Below are 16,203 nucleotides of genomic sequence, written 5' to 3' on the forward strand. Positions count from 1 at the left end.
CTAAATAAAAAAATAAATTGGATAAGATATCAATTAGTCATACCGGCACAGTCGCTGCCAAGGGTTATTGATCGTGGCCAGGTGTTGACGAGAGGCATACCAGCACAAACTATAGCCCTCACAGCTAGGAGATTGCACCGAACGAGCTGAGTGTTTGCGAGCACATAGTTTTTATTGGCTGGTTGTGTGAGGTTCTCCACTACAAACAGTACACAGAGTGCAGGAGCAGCATGAATGGGAAGAATAGTCTGGATTGTGTGGCGGTCTCCCTGAACGTGGGGACTGAAGACGTCCTGTACACAGTCCGGTCGTTCAGCGGCTGCACCGGCCTTCTGTTCTCTGTCAGCTGTCCATTGGGGGACTTCACTGTCCTGAAGGCCGCCACCTGCCACAGACCAGAGGAGAAACGTGAGTCACACGTCTCGAAAAATGATTCTCATCTATATACACTCCTGGAAATTGAAATAAGAATACCGTGAATTCATTGTCCCAGGAAGGGGAAACTTTATTGACACATTCCTGGGGTCAGATACATCACATGATCACACTGACAGAACCACAGGCACATAGACACAGGCAACAGAGCACGCACAATGTCGGCACTAGTACAGTGTATATCCACCTTTCGCAGCAATGCAGGCTGCTATTCTCCCATGGAGACGATCGTAGAGATGCTGGATGTAGTCCTGCGGAACGGCTTGCCATGCCATTTCCACCTGGCGCCTCAGTTGGACCAGCGTTCGTGCTGGACGTGCAGACCGCGTGAGACGACGCTTCATCCAGTCCCAAACATGCTCAATGGGGGACAGATCCGGAGATCTTGCTGGCCAGGGTAGTTGACTTACACCTTCTAGAGCACGTTGGGTGGCACGGGATACATGCGGACGTGCATTGTCCTGTTGGAACAGCAAGTTCCCTTGCCGGTCTAGGAATGGTAGAACGATGGGTTCGATGACGGTTTGGATGTACCGTGCACTATTCAGTGTCCCCTCGACGATCACCAGTGGTGTACGGCCAGTGTAGCAGATCGCTCCCCACACCATGATGCCGGGTGTTGGCCCTGTGTGCCTCGGTCGTATGCACTCCTGATTGTGGCGCTCACCTGCACGGTGCCAAACACGCATACGACCATCATTGGCACCAAGACAGAAGCGACTCTCATCGCTGAAGACGACACGTCTCCATTCGTCCCTCCATTCACGCCTGTCGCGACACCACTGGAGGCGGGCTACACGATGTTGGGGCGTGAGCGGAAGACGGCCTAACGGTGTGCGGGACCGTAGCCCAGCTTCATGGAGACGGTTGCGAATGGTCCTCGCCGATACCCCAGGAGCAACAGTGTCCCTAATTTGCTGGGAAGTGGCGGTGCGGTCCCCTACGGCACTGCGTAGGATCCTACGGTCTCGGCGTGCATCCGTGCGTCGCTGCGGTCCGGTCCCAGGTCGCCGGGCACGTGCACCTTCCGCCGACCACTGGCGACAACATCGATGTACTGTGGAGACCTCACACCCCACGTGTTGAGCAATTCGGCGGTACGTCCACCTGGCCTCCCGCATGCCCACTATCCGCCCTCGCTCAAAGTCCGTCAACTGCACATACGGTTCACGTCCACGCTGTCGCGGCATGCTACCAGTGTTAAAGACTGCGATGGAGCTCCGTATGCCACGGCAAACTGGCTGACACTGACGGCGGCGGTGCACAAATGCTGCGCAGCTAGCGCCATTCGACGGCCAACACCGCGGTTCCTGGTGTGTCCGCTGTGCCGTGCGTGTGATCATTGCTTGTACAGCCCTCTCGCAGTGTCCGGAGCAAGTATGGTGGGTCTGACACACCGGTGTCAATGTGTTCTTTTTTCCATTTCCAGGAGTGTACTTACAATATCGTAAGCATCCATTTAAAAAAATATTCATATCATTTCTCAAACTCAGACGTTCTAGAATCAATTTATTATGCTGATTCTAAAGATTACTCTAATTCTCTTCTGACGCCTCAGGATTTTTCACAAAATACGAAATTTTTTTAAAGCTTTTGATAATGCTACTCATGTGAAAAAAAGTTTTGCATCACCACGGTTCCCAGAACTCCTGAAGATAGGCGTTAACTGTAGATATTGTATCACAAAAGTAGTCCCTTTGACTGTTCAGAGGTGTCACTAAAACTGCACAGATGTAAACAACCATGCATGAGCAGCGCCTGTTACTCGGAGGGGTCCGACAGCAGATCAGTTCCAGTCATTCCACCAGGAAGGAGGTAAAAGGCTCGTGTTGTCTGTAGTTCAACCACGCCTAGACGGTCAATACCGCGTTTCGATCGCCTCCGCATTGTTACTTTGTGCCAGGAAGGGCTCTCAACAAGGGAAGTGTCCAGGCGTCTCAGAGTGAATCAAAGCGATGTTGTTCGGACATGGAGGAGATAGAGAAAGACAGGAACGGTTGATGACATCCCTCGCGCAGGCTGTACAAGGGCTACCGCTGCAGGGGATGACCGCTACCTACCGATTATGGCTAGGAGGAACCCTGACAGCAACGCCACCATGTTGAATAATGCTTTTAGTGTAGCCACAGGACGGCGTGTTACGATTCAAACTGTGCTCAATAGGCTGCATGATGCGCAACTTCATTCCCGATGTCCATGGCGAGGTCCATCTTTTCAACCACGACACCATGCAGCGCAGTACAGATGGGCCCAACAACATGCCGAATGGACCGCTCAAAACGACGGTTCAATCCCGCGTCCGCTCATCGTGATTTAGGTTTTCCGTGATTTCCCTAAATCGCTCTAGGCAAATGACGAGATGGTTCCTTTGAAAGGGCACGTCCGACTTCCTTCCCTAATCCGATGAAACCGATGACCTCGCTGTTTGGTCTCTTCCCCCAAACAATTCACCCAACCGCTCAGGATTGGCATCACGTTGTTTTCACTGATGAGTGTCGCATATGCCTTCAACCCGACAATCGTCGGAGACGTGTTTGGAGGCAACCCAGTCAGGCTGAACGCCTTAGACACACTCAGACACAGCAAGGTGGAGGTTCCCTGCTGTTTTGGGGTGGCATTATGTGGGGTCGAAATATGCCGCTGGTGGTCATGGAAGGCGCCGTAACGGCTGTACGATACGTGAATGCCATCCTCCGACCGATAATGCAACCATATTGGCAGCATAATGGCGAGGCATTCGTCTTCGTGGACGACAATTCGCGCCCCCAGTTGTGCACATCTTGTTAATGACTTCCTTCAGGATAACGACATCGCTCGACTAGAGTGGCCAGCATGTTCTCCAGACATGAACCCCTATCGAACATGCCTGGCATGGACGAAAAGGGCTGTTTATGAACGTCGTGACCCACCAACCATTCTGAGGGATCTACACCGAATCACCGTTGAGGAGTGGGACAATCTGGACCAACAGTGGGACAATCTGGACCAACAGTGCCCTGATGAACTTGTGGATAGTATACCACGACGAATACAGGCATGCATCAATGCAAGAGGACGTGCTACTGGGTATTAGAGGTACTACAGCAATCTGGACCACCACCTCTGAAGGTCTCACTATATGGGGGTACAACATTCAATGTGTGGTTTTCATGAGCAATATAAAGGGCAGAAATGATATTTATGTTGATCTTTATTCCAATGTTCTGTACAGGTTCTCGAGCTCTCTGAACTGACATGGTTGAAGTCATTGATGATATTACCAGCAACAAGCTGTATCTCTGCAGTTGTGATGTTGATAATTCTTCTACTCATGTCCCACCTCAGATCGTCTATTGTGCGAAGATTGTCAGCATCCACTGTTGAGCCGAAACGGCACCTTTCATCGTGCATTGTTGAACAAGGAGCTCCGCAGGAGACCACCCTCACGTGTTCACATGCTGACCCAACGACATCGTCAATTATGTCAGATTACACTACCATATTTCTTTGTCAAAGTCGATATGTCAATTATTTATATCAAAGAAATTCGATGGTGTAATAGGGAACTTTGTCAAATCTCGTCTGTCGTCAAATAAATATGATCAAATGTAGGGCCTTGCCGTAGATTTGATCATGAAAGTCGTTCGTCTTCTGTACACTGCAATGTGAAATGTAACCGCTTGGAGCGCTGGCGTCGCTGCTACAGCTATTTGACGTCTGTGTAGTGTGTTTGTAAACATGGCTTCAAAGTTGGTGTGTTACTTGGGACTCTGTTTTCTTTTTTAATAAACTTGGTTCGACTAGGTTGGGAGGGTTAGCAAGGGGCACAGTGCATGCTATTAATTGCATGTTGATAGGCAGGTCGGCCGGCCGTTGGTGGCCGAACGGTTCTAGGCGCTTCAGTGTGGAACCGCGCGACCGCTACGGTCGCAGGTTCGAATCCTGCCTCGGGCATGGATGTGTGTGATGTCCTTAGGTTAGTTAGGTTTAAGCAGTGCTAAGTTCTAGGGGACTGATGACCTCAGAAGTTAAGTCCCATAGTCCTCAGAGCCATTTGAACCATTTGATAGGCAGGTCGAATAAGCTGCAGGCGACTTCATGTCCACAATCACAGCTACAGCCATCCATCTCTACATCTGGGAACGTACTGGCAGATTTTCAGCAAGCCAAAGGAGAGGATGTGTTCATAATCGGAAATAAGAAGTTCTTTCTTAGCTTTCCGTACTACTTTGTTTATTTTTGAACTCTGGATGCCACAAGTTAAGAATTGCCTCATCTGTTTCGTACTTTTTATTAATTTTGTAGTTTTGGAACACATTATTCAGAAATAAAAATAGTTCTTAATGGTAATACAGTGTACTAAACATTTATTTACTTTCGCATATCTATAAATCGCTTCACACGTTTCTGGAATTATTTTGGTTAATGTGCGGTGTGGTACTTGAGTGTTGTGTTGTAAACAAGAGTAGTTCTCTCCTGTATCAAAAAATCCCAGTGTCGCAGTTTGCCTGTCCTTTGCACACACAGCATTTCTCTAGAGAGTATTCTATTTGGTAATATGAGAAGCCACGTTACTGAACAAATACTGAAATACACTCTCATCCATTCGTAGGTAATTTATATATAAGACGTGACGTCCTCCACTAGCTGCTCTCGTAACAAATTTTGCTGAATGCTTTTACTATCTCTACGTAATACCCATGGATTCATCCAAGTGCGTTTCTTTTTTCTCCGCCGTTTTTCTTTCAAATACACACACACACTGCAATTCTGTTACTGGCAGCTGCAACGCATAATAATAAATTGTTGTCCGCCATCTAGAAATTTGATGAAAAATACGACGTGTAATACCCTTTTGTCAAAGATCTTTGTCAAAGAAATTTGACGAATATTTGACCATACACTACTGGCCATTAAAATTGCTACACCAAGAAGAAATGCAGATGATAAATAGGTATTCATTGGGCAAAAATATTATACTACAACTGACATGTGATTACATTTTCACGCAATTTGGGTACATAGATCCTGAGAAATCAGTACCCAGAACAACCACCTCTGGACGTAATAACGGCCTTGATACGCCTGGGCATTCAGTCAAACAGAGCTTGGATGGCGTGTACAGGTACAGCTGCCCATGCAGCTTCAACACGTTACCACACTTCATCAAGATTAGTGACTAGCGTATTGTGACGAGCCAGTTGCTCGGCCACCATTGACCAGACTTTTCAATTGGTGAGAGATCTGGAGAATGTGCTGGCCAGGGCAACAGTCGAGCAATTTCTGTATCCAGAAAGGCCCGTACAGCACCTCCAACATGCGGTTGTGCATTATCCTGCTGAAATGTAAGGTTTCGCAGGGATCGAATGAAGGGTAGAGTCACGGGTCGTAACACGTCTCAAATGTAACGTCCACTGTTCAAAGTGCCGTCAATGCGAACAAGAGGTGACCCAGACGTGTAACCAATGGCACCCCATACCATCACGCCGGGTGATACGCCAGTATGGCGATGACGAATACACTCTTCCAATGTGCGTTCACCGCGATGTCGCCAAACACGGATGCGACCATCATGATGCTGTAAACAGAACCTGGATTTATCCGAAAAAAATGACGTTTTGCCATTCGTGCACCCAGGTTCGTCGTCGAGTACACCATCGCAGGCGCTCCTGTCTGTGATGCAGCGTCAAGGGTAACAGCAGCCACGGTCTCCGAGCTGATAGTCCATGCTGCTGCAAACGTCGTCGAACTGTTTGTGCAGGTAGTTGTTGTCTTGCAAACGCCCCCATCTGTTGACTCAGGGATCGAGACGTGGCTGCACGATCCGTTACAGCCATGCGGATAAGTTGCGTGTCATCTCGACTGCTAGTGATACGAGGCCGTTGGGATCCAGCACGGCGTTCCGTATTACCCTCCTGAACCCATCGATTCCATATTCTGCTAACAGTCATTGCATCTCGACCAACGCGAGTAGCAATGTCGCGATACTATAAACCGCAATCGCGATATACTACAATCCGACCTTGATCAAAGCCGGAAACGTGATGGTACGCATTTCTCCTCCTTACACTAGGCATCACAACAACGTTTCACCAGGCAACGCCGGTCAACTGCTGTTTGTGTATGAGAAATCGGTTGGAAACTTTCCTCATGTCAGCACGTTGTAGGTGTCGCTATCGGCGCCAACCTTGTGTGGATGCTCTGAAAAGCTAATCATTTGCATATCACAGCATCTTCTTCCTGTCGGTTTAATTTTGCATATGTAGCACGTCATCTCCGTGGTGTAGCAATTTTAATGGCCAGTAGTGTATCTTCTGTAGGACCGCCAATGCTGTGCGTGAGCTTTATTCTGGTCCGTTAAATTAAAAAAAAGTATAAAAAGCAAACAGCCTTATCTTTACATGCAAGGTGACAATAGTTAAAACCGAGAAGCTCTGGGACTTCGAGCGGAACACCAAAAAAATATTTTTTCTCTAACGTCATATTCTCCCATGAAGATTTTTGAAACCGATACAGTGAATTTGCCCTGGACGAAAATTGAAAATTGATGAAACTTACAAGCAGTGGGAGGTTGCATGGGACAATGAAAACACTTTTTTCAGTGTGTTTGCCAATGTATTTTCCTGTGAGGACAAAAGTAACACAAACCAGTTTTAATTTTTTACTGCCAACAGACTGTTGAACGCAGCAGAAGAAGAAAAGTCATCAGGCTCGTGTTTCCAGGCCTCAAGATTTGCCAGAGGTGTCTACTTACAAATTACATTGGTTCTAACAAGTGAGACGGGTGAAGTGTGTGACGGTACGTCACGTAAATTGACATTTTAGTAAAAGAAAAAAGGTTTTTGCTTTTGTCACGTGTGAATTATAAATTATTTCAAGACTGCGTACGTGTGCGCGATGTATAAGAAATAAAAATAAAAGACTTTCTTTTTATCTGTGTAATGAAAATGAACATGACCAGAGACTATTGCTTTATTGAAAACTCTCCTGCTTTTGTTTCGTCTAGCGGAAGGCCGCCATTGTAGCGCTGTATAATATTTAATGTAGGTTTGGTAAAGTTTAGTAAAATATAATTGTTATTACAAAGTGTGTATTATTGATTTAGTTGTCACCTCTCATGATCGCTACCATTAATTATAATTAACGACGTTTTTACAGAACTTCGTTGTGCAGGGAGCTCATCTCCACTAGTAGGATTTAGTCGGCCGTTACGCTGACTGTATTATTTAATTAAAATTACATGTCATAGTACTATATGTAAATGTGAGAGGTTTCTTTACCATGATCTTACAATAGTTTCAGAGTAAAGAGAGTAAAAATAGTTTTCGTTTATTAATATTTAGAATACTGTATGAGTTCAGTATGTTTCATTTTGACCGCTTAACAGCAGACGAGATTCTCTCCAGTTTTGCCTTGCAAATAATGAACAATAAATATTGAAAATCATTACATTCCGCAATATCTCAGTTAACCTTGTGTAGTTTGGTACATAAATAACCAGTAGCCCCTGAGACCCATATTAATAATTACAGTTTGCGTAAGAATACGCATATTTTCTTTTCTAAGTAGCAGAGCTCACGCAAACTATTTATTAGAAGGCGGTGATTCGCGCGTTGTGTTTAAAAAATTTTATATCGTACGTACTTCAGGGCAGCCGATGTCCGTACGAGTGTTATCACGGTATAAGTTAATTAAAGGTCTCATGCTAGCCCACAATATTTAAAGCCATTTAATATTTTTTTTGTGTGGAATCAAAAATTTAAAAACCTCTCACACCGGCCTGATTTAGCTTCACTGATCAGGATAGTAAAAACATGCGTATATTAAGGGAATTTTCATTGAAAAAGCAGGCTTATCACATTCACACAGTTCAATACTGTTCTATCCTGATTAAATTGAGCTTAACTTATATTCCATAAGGCAGTGAAGCAATTTCGAAGTCTCGGTGCGACGAAAATTGTCAGTCGATCTCCTGGAAACATTTGTAATAATTATTAACTTTCGGTGATCACATGGGGAAGACCGGAGATCTGCTGGTAAGACCATGTTAGCCCATTTATTGAAAGTAATAAACTGGATATCTTGAGCGTACAAAACGGCAGGTTCGTCCAGCGTAAATCAGACGTTCCCCACTGATCCCGTGCAACACAGCGTAGTAAGCAGACACTGTCAATAATAATCAGTTAAATAATACGCGAACACACTTACTTTAGTTTAGTTCAAGTATTAAATTCCTTCTCATACAGAATCTCATCAAGATGGCGACTAGCCCAACAATACATACATATACATCCTCCTTTCACGACTAATCAGCAAGAAGTCCTCATTCTTTTCCTAAGAGAAAACATAGATAGCAGAGAAGCTATTCCATGGAGTAAATGGACGCTCCAAGGAATAATTGGGCTTGAAACTACTTTGCACTGATAATCGGTAAGATAAGAAGAGATATTTCGAGATATGTACTGAGTTATATAATCTATAAAATTTCTGAAAATATCGCGGAGAGACCGCTGCAAGAGACATTACAGCCACCCCAACCAAAATTATAAAAAATATAATTATAAAAATAAAAAATATATAATTATCCCGTGGTAAAATGGCCACACCCTCATACAAACACACATACACGTATACTGTGATAAGTGGTACTGCCAGAAAAGCATGCAAACCTGCAATCAGTGTTGTCCTAAAACTACTCAAGGACAACAAGGCCCCAGGAGGTAGTGGTTTCACAGCTGAGATGCTTCGCTTGGGAGGACAACCACTGATGGATGCACTGAAACCATTGATGTCCACCATCTGGGCAGCAGAAAAAACTCCTGAAGAATGGAAGGCACCAATTATATGTCGCATCTTCAAGAAGGATCCAGCTACCGAGGAATTTCACTTCTTGAAATTGGATACAAAGGCTTTACAACTCTGCTGCCAAACCGAATGAAGCCACTGACTGAACGAATTGTAGGCACATATTAATGTGGGTTCGTCCCTGGACGGTCTACCATTGACACATTTATTTTGAGGCAGCTGGCAGAAAAATTCTGTGAGGTCAGTCGGGAACTACACCTCATCTTCTTCAATTTTCGGCAAGCTTATGACAACATTGACCACATCACATTATAGGAAATGTTAGACGAACTTGGCATCCCATTGAAATACATTCATTTAATTGCAGCTTGCTACTCCCAGTCAACTTCTAAAGTACGGTTTGGCAACCATCTATCACCTTTCACTATCCAAAATGGATTGAAACTAGGAGATCTATTGGCGCCAATATTATTCAACTTTGCCTTCGAAAAAGTAAGCTGTGGCACTTGCCGAACCGGAGAAATGGAGATGGTGGGAGCAGACACAATTGTGGCATTTGCTGGCTACGTCGTGATCCTTGGCGACACTCTAGAGCAAATGTGTGCTGATACTTCCCGATTCCTCCAAAATGCAAAGGAAATTGGGCTGGAGGTGAACGAGGACAAAACTAAACATCTTGTGGTTTCAAGTCGTCGAGTTCTCCCTCCTTCCATTGTTGTAGAGGGGCATACCTACGAACGAGTTGAAGAGTTAAGGTACTTGGGCTCAACATTAACCAACAAAAGTGAAGTGACGAAAGAAGTACATCAACGCATAACAAGTGCTCATCGCGTGTTCTTTGGTTTGAACAATCTTTTTAAATCTCGTCTGATACCTTTGTTCTCAAATCCCATCTGAACACTACACCTGTGAGGCCAGCACTTTTATGCTGTTGTGAAACTTGTGTGACATCAACAACGAGACGTGTGCGGTTGAAAGAAAGGTATCTCGGAAGATCTATGGTCCTGTCTACAATAACATGGAAGTAAATGGGAAAGAAGCAAGAAAGGAGACCTGTACCAGAGATTTGGAAAGCCACACATTTGATGAATGGTTTGGACACATCTTACGAGCGGAGGGATCCCTTCCTGAGAGAGTACTCAACTCTCAACCCACGGGAAAACGCCCAGCGGACGCCCAAGAGCGCGATGGAAGGGTCGAGTGACGATGATCCCTCAAGAAGTCGAACCGGCGGCCGTGGGGGTGATGCCTCGTGTAAGGAGAAAAAATGCGTAACATCAAGTTTCCGACTTTGATAAAGGTCGGTTTGTAGCCTATCGCGATTGCAGTTTATCGTATCGCGACATTGCTGCTTGCGTTGGTCGAGATCCAATGACTATTAGCAGAATATGGAATCGGTGGGTTCAGGAGGGTAATGCGGAACGCCGTGCTGGATCCCAACGGCCTCGTATCACTAGCGGTCGAGATGACAGGCATCTTATCCGCGTGGCTGTAACGGATCGTGCAGCCACGTCTCGATCCCTGAGTCAACATATGAGGGCGTTTGAAAGACAAAAACCATCTACATGAACAGTTCGACGACGTTTGCAGCAGCATGGACTATCAGCTCTGAGACCACGGCTGCGGTTACCCTTGACGCTGCATCACAGACAGGAGCGCCTGCGATGGTGTAGTCAACGACGAACCTGGGTGCACGAATGACAAATCGTCATTTTTTCGAATGAATCCAGGTTCTGTCCCAAAAGAGAGTCAGCATAACCTTCCCTGCTGATGGTTCTGTTCGAAACTTCTATGGTTTTGGTGATGAGGAATGGCGCCATTCCTTGCTCGCTCTCTTCGTTTCCCATTGGTTGGAAGTGAACCCAGGTTTCGTCCCCAGTATTGATTCTTGCAAGGAAGCCATAACCTTCTCGTTCAAAGCGCCGAAGAAGTTCTTCACAAGCATTAACACGTCGTTCTCTCATTTCAGGAGTCAGCTGTCGTAGCACCCATCTCGCAGACACTTTGTGAAACTGGAGCACATCATGCAGAATGTGTTATGCTGACCCGTGACTAATCTTTAAACATGCTGAAATGTCATTCATTGTCAGTCGGCGGTTTTCCTTCACTATGGCTTCAACTGCTGCAATGTTCTGTGGAGTCACAACTCGTTGTGCCTGACCTGAACGAGGAGCATCTTCCACTGAAGTCACACCATTTGCGAACTTCCTACTCCATTCGTAGACTTGCTGCTGTGACAAACATGCATCACCGTACTGAACCTTCATTTGTCGATGAATTTCAATAGGTTTCACACTTTCGCTACGCAAAAAGCGAATAACAGAACACTGTTCTTCACTGGTGCAAGTCCTACATGGGACGGCCATCTTTATACTGATACTGCGACGGTATGTGTGCATCTGCACTATACTGCCACCTACAGGCCATTCTGCGCGCTGTTTGTAGCACGCTTACCAACTTACAGGATAACGGCGCGAAATTTCGATTTAAGGCTTTCATTTGACTCACCCTCTTATGTTCCTAGAGTCATTATTAAAAGCCGGTTCTTGAAACTTTGTTAATAGACTCTCAGGATAATTTTCGTCTGTCTTCAAGAATCTTCCACTTAGTATCTCTGGGACACTTTCCCATCAATTAAACAAACCTTTGGCCATTCGCGCTCCCCTTCTTTGTATTTGTTCAATATCCCCTGTTAGTTCTATCTGGTGTGGGTCCTGCTCACTTGAGCAATATTCTACAATGGGTCACGTGAGTGATTTGTAAGCAATTTCCTCTGTAGATCGATTGCACTCCCAGAGTATTCTGCCAATAAACTGAAGGCTACTACCTGCTTCACCCACGACTGAACCTATGTGATCATTCCATTTCATATCCTTGCAAAATGTTACACCCAGATATTTGAATCAGTTGGCCGATTCCAACAGTGACTCATTGCTATTATAGTCATAGGATACTACGTTTTTTTCGTTTTGTGAAGTGCAAAATTTTACATTTGTGAACATTTAGAGCGAGTTGCCAAAACCTGCTCCATTTGGAAATCTTATCAAGATCTGACTGAATGTTTATCCAGCTTCTTTCACATAGTACTTCATTACATATAACTGCATCATCTACAAAAAGCATGATTTTATTATTAATGTTATCTGCAAGCTCGTTAATATACAACATGAATTGCAAGGGTCTCAACATACTTCCCTGGGGGGGGGGGGGGGAGGGGGGGCAGGCAAAGTTACTTCTACATCTGGTAATGTCCCTCCATCCAAGATAACATTCTGTGTGCTCCCTACCAAGAAGTTCTCAGTTCGGTCACCAATTTCACTTGATACCCCATATGATCTTACTTGTGACAGTAAGTGTAGTTGCTGTACTGAGTCAAATGTTTTTCGGAAATCGAGAAATACTGCATCTACCTGGTTAGCTTTATCCAAGGCTTTCAGTACATCATGTGAGAAAAGTGTAAGTTGGGTTTCACACGATCGATGTTTCCAAATCCTTTCTGGTTGGCATTGAGTAAGTCATTCTGTTCAAGATACCTCATTATGTTTGAGCACATGATATTTTCTAAGATTATAAGACAAATCGATGTCGAGGAATTTGGACGATAGTTTCTCAGAGTATCAGAACGTGCAGTACAGCGCTAGCCTATGATTATTGTTTTTGTCCATTTGCACGGCCGCAACGATTTATTTGAATATTGCCAGTATTAAACGGCACAGAGCCGCGGAAATAACTTACAAGGTTTGCATTGTATTAAATTATTCAGCTTAAGTGTCATTTTAATTTATTTGCAAAAGATTAATAGCATTTTTCATTAAATTATTATGGCTGCTGCATAATGGCCATCTTTGGTCTCAGCTACGTAACTTCACAGAAATTAACTTACTCCAACATGACGAGTGATAAATATGCCACACACTTACATTTCTCTACAGAAACCCATGAGATTAAAACAGTATTGATCTCAATGAAACTGCAATGCAAAACGAACCTGAGATATTTTGTTAACATACGAGATAGTACAGTGCTTCACACTATTCTTTGTGTGTTTCATATTGCGGGCATTAAATCTTCAAATAATATTTCTATAAAAAAAGATTGTGTAATTTGCCTGTGATAAGTTGTGTTGTCACTTTAGTGTGTGTGGCGTCGTTTGATGTGTAACTATATGTGCCTTCAAATCATACACTTCGATAAACTGCACATGTACACACAATTGAAGCACAGCTCTTGACGTACAGAACTGAACACAACAACATACTTACTAAAAACAACACAATTTCATTTTGGTCATTATAGAATTGTTAACTTCTTACTTTCATATATCGATATGCACACATCTGAGAAAAAGCTATGTTGATCCACGATCTTTGGTTGGGCGTCCACAGAGAGCATTACTATTAGAAGTGCGTTGAGAAGCACATGTGGAACTGAATCGCTAGGATATTCTTATCTGGAATTGAGCAGTTAAATATTGAACACAGATCTGATAGGAATGATTGAATGAGACAATGACGCGAGTGGATTTTAAAAGCAGTTTTGTGAAGAATTGATTTAAGATAAATTTTCAGCTTTGCATGCTTATGCGGAGTTAACACTCTGTTGTAAATGTCGTACCGAAATTTGGTTGAAACATATCTCATGGATTGCTCACAGCAAGAGAAGTTACTTCTCCTCCTCCACATATACATTTTTGTGAAAGAAGAGATCATTTTGCGTAAAGTAAAAGTTTTGAATAATCAACCTGTAAAAAAACAGTCATTTTTGTATAAAGTCAATATTGTTCACGATCTTGAAAGTCAAGCTGTAAAGTAATTCTTTGCTGTAAAATAGTTTCAGAAAAATCATGTGTAGAGCCTCAGCACTAAAAATTATTCCCACACAAGAAATATTGTGATCCTTGCTTGCACATCACACGTGACGGTAGACATTCTTTTGAATGTCATGTACAGTTCACCATCTTAATTTAGCTTTGCTGTGGCGCTGCTTGCTGTGCTACACTTTCGAGAGAACGTTTACTGTACTGCAAGAAAGTTCAGGGCTGCAGTCGTATAGTTGCACTATATACACAGAACAAGGTCATTACTCAGTTGTTAGGTCAGACAGCTTACATTCAGTTCGGAAGTTATTTTCTTTTTATACAAAGTATATTTCAGTGAAGAGTCTTATATATCCATGTGTGAAACATTTTTTGTATTCTGAGTTTGGTCTCGCAAGTTAGGTACGTAAATCTGCAGTGGCCTCTTATTAAAGAAATTTGGATGATTTATTCAGACTACATTTAGTAGTTCATCTCATGTATAAATTTTATTGCTTTTATGTTGGTGTATATTTGAGATGTTGAAAACTCCCTACTATGACTTCAGGCAATACACCACTGTTCACTCGAGTGCGCAATACAGGGCTTAAGTAATCATACACTCCTGGAAATGCAAAAAGAAAACATTGACACCGGTGTGTCAGACCCACCATACTTGCTCCGGACACTGCGAGAGGGCTGTACAAGCAATGATCACACGCACGGCACAGCGGACACACCAGGAACCGCGGTGTTGGCCGTCGAATGGCGCTAGCTGCGCAACATTTGTGCACCGCCGCCGTCAGTGTCAGCCAGTTTGCCGTGGCATACGGAGCTCCATCGCAGTCTTTAACACTGGTAGCATGCCGCGACAGCGTGGACGTGAACCGTATGTGCAGTTGACGGACTTTGAGCAAGGGCGTATAGTGGGCATGCGGGAGGCCGGGTGGACGTACCGCCGAATTGCTCAACACGTGGGGCGTGAGGTCTCCACAGTACATCGATGTTGTCGCCAGTGGTCGGCGGAAGGTGCACGTGCCCGTCGACCTGGGACCGGACCGCAGCGACGCACGGATGCACGCCAAGACCGTAGGATCCTACGCAGTGCCGTAGGGGACCGCACCGCCACTTCCCAGCAAATTAGGGATACTGTTGCTCCTGGGGTATCGGCGAGGACCGTTCGCAACCGTCTCCATGAAGCTGGGCTACGGTCCCGCACACCGTTAGGCCGTCTTCCGCTCACGCCCCAACATCGTGCAGCCCGCCTCCAGTGGTGTCGCGACAGGCGTGAATGGAGGGACGAATGGAAACGTGTCGTCTTCAGCGATGAGAGTCGCTTCTGCCTTGGTGCCAATGATGGTCGTATGCGTGTTTGGCGCCGTGCAGGTGAGCGCCACAATCAGGACTGCATACGACCGAGGCACACAGGGCCAACACCCGGCATCATGGTGTGGGGAGCGATCTCCTACACTGGCTGTACACCACTGGTGATCGTCGAGGGGACACTGAATAGTGCACGGTACATCCAAACCGTCATCGAACCCATCGTTCTGCCATTCCTAGACCGGCAAGGGAACTTGCTGTTCCAACAGGACAATGCACGTCCGCACGTATCCCGTGCCACCCAACGTGCTCTAGAAGGTGTAAGTCAACTACCCTGGCCAGCAAGATCTCCGGATCTGTCCCCCATTGAGCATGTTTGGGACTGGATGAAGCGTCGTCTCACGCGGTCTGCACGTCCAGCACGAACGCTGGTCCAACTGAGGCGCCAGGTGGAAATGGCATGGCAAGCCGTTCCACAGGACTACATCCAGCATCTCTACGATCGTCTCCATGGGAGAATAGCAGCCTGCATTGCTGCGAAAGGTGGATATACACTGTACTAGTGCCGACATTGTGCATGCTCTGTTGCCTGTGTCTATGTGCCTGTGGTTCTGTCAGTGTGATCATGTGATGTATCTGACCCCAGGAATGTGTCAATAAAGTTTCCCCTTCCTGGGACAATGAATTCACGGTGTTCTTATTTCAATTTCCAGGAGTGTATTTTTCAGAAATTAGTTACGTGCGCTTACATACTATACACAAACAGAGTTCAAGAAGAAAAGTTACACCGTGAAGAAGAATGTTGTCACGAGCCATTACCCTTCATCAAATGGTTCAAATGGCTCTGAGCTCTATGGGACTTAACA

This window comes from Schistocerca cancellata, chromosome 12, assembly GCF_023864275.1.
Source record: "Schistocerca cancellata isolate TAMUIC-IGC-003103 chromosome 12, iqSchCanc2.1, whole genome shotgun sequence".
NCBI classification, from domain to species: Eukaryota; Metazoa; Arthropoda; class Insecta; order Orthoptera; family Acrididae; genus Schistocerca; species Schistocerca cancellata.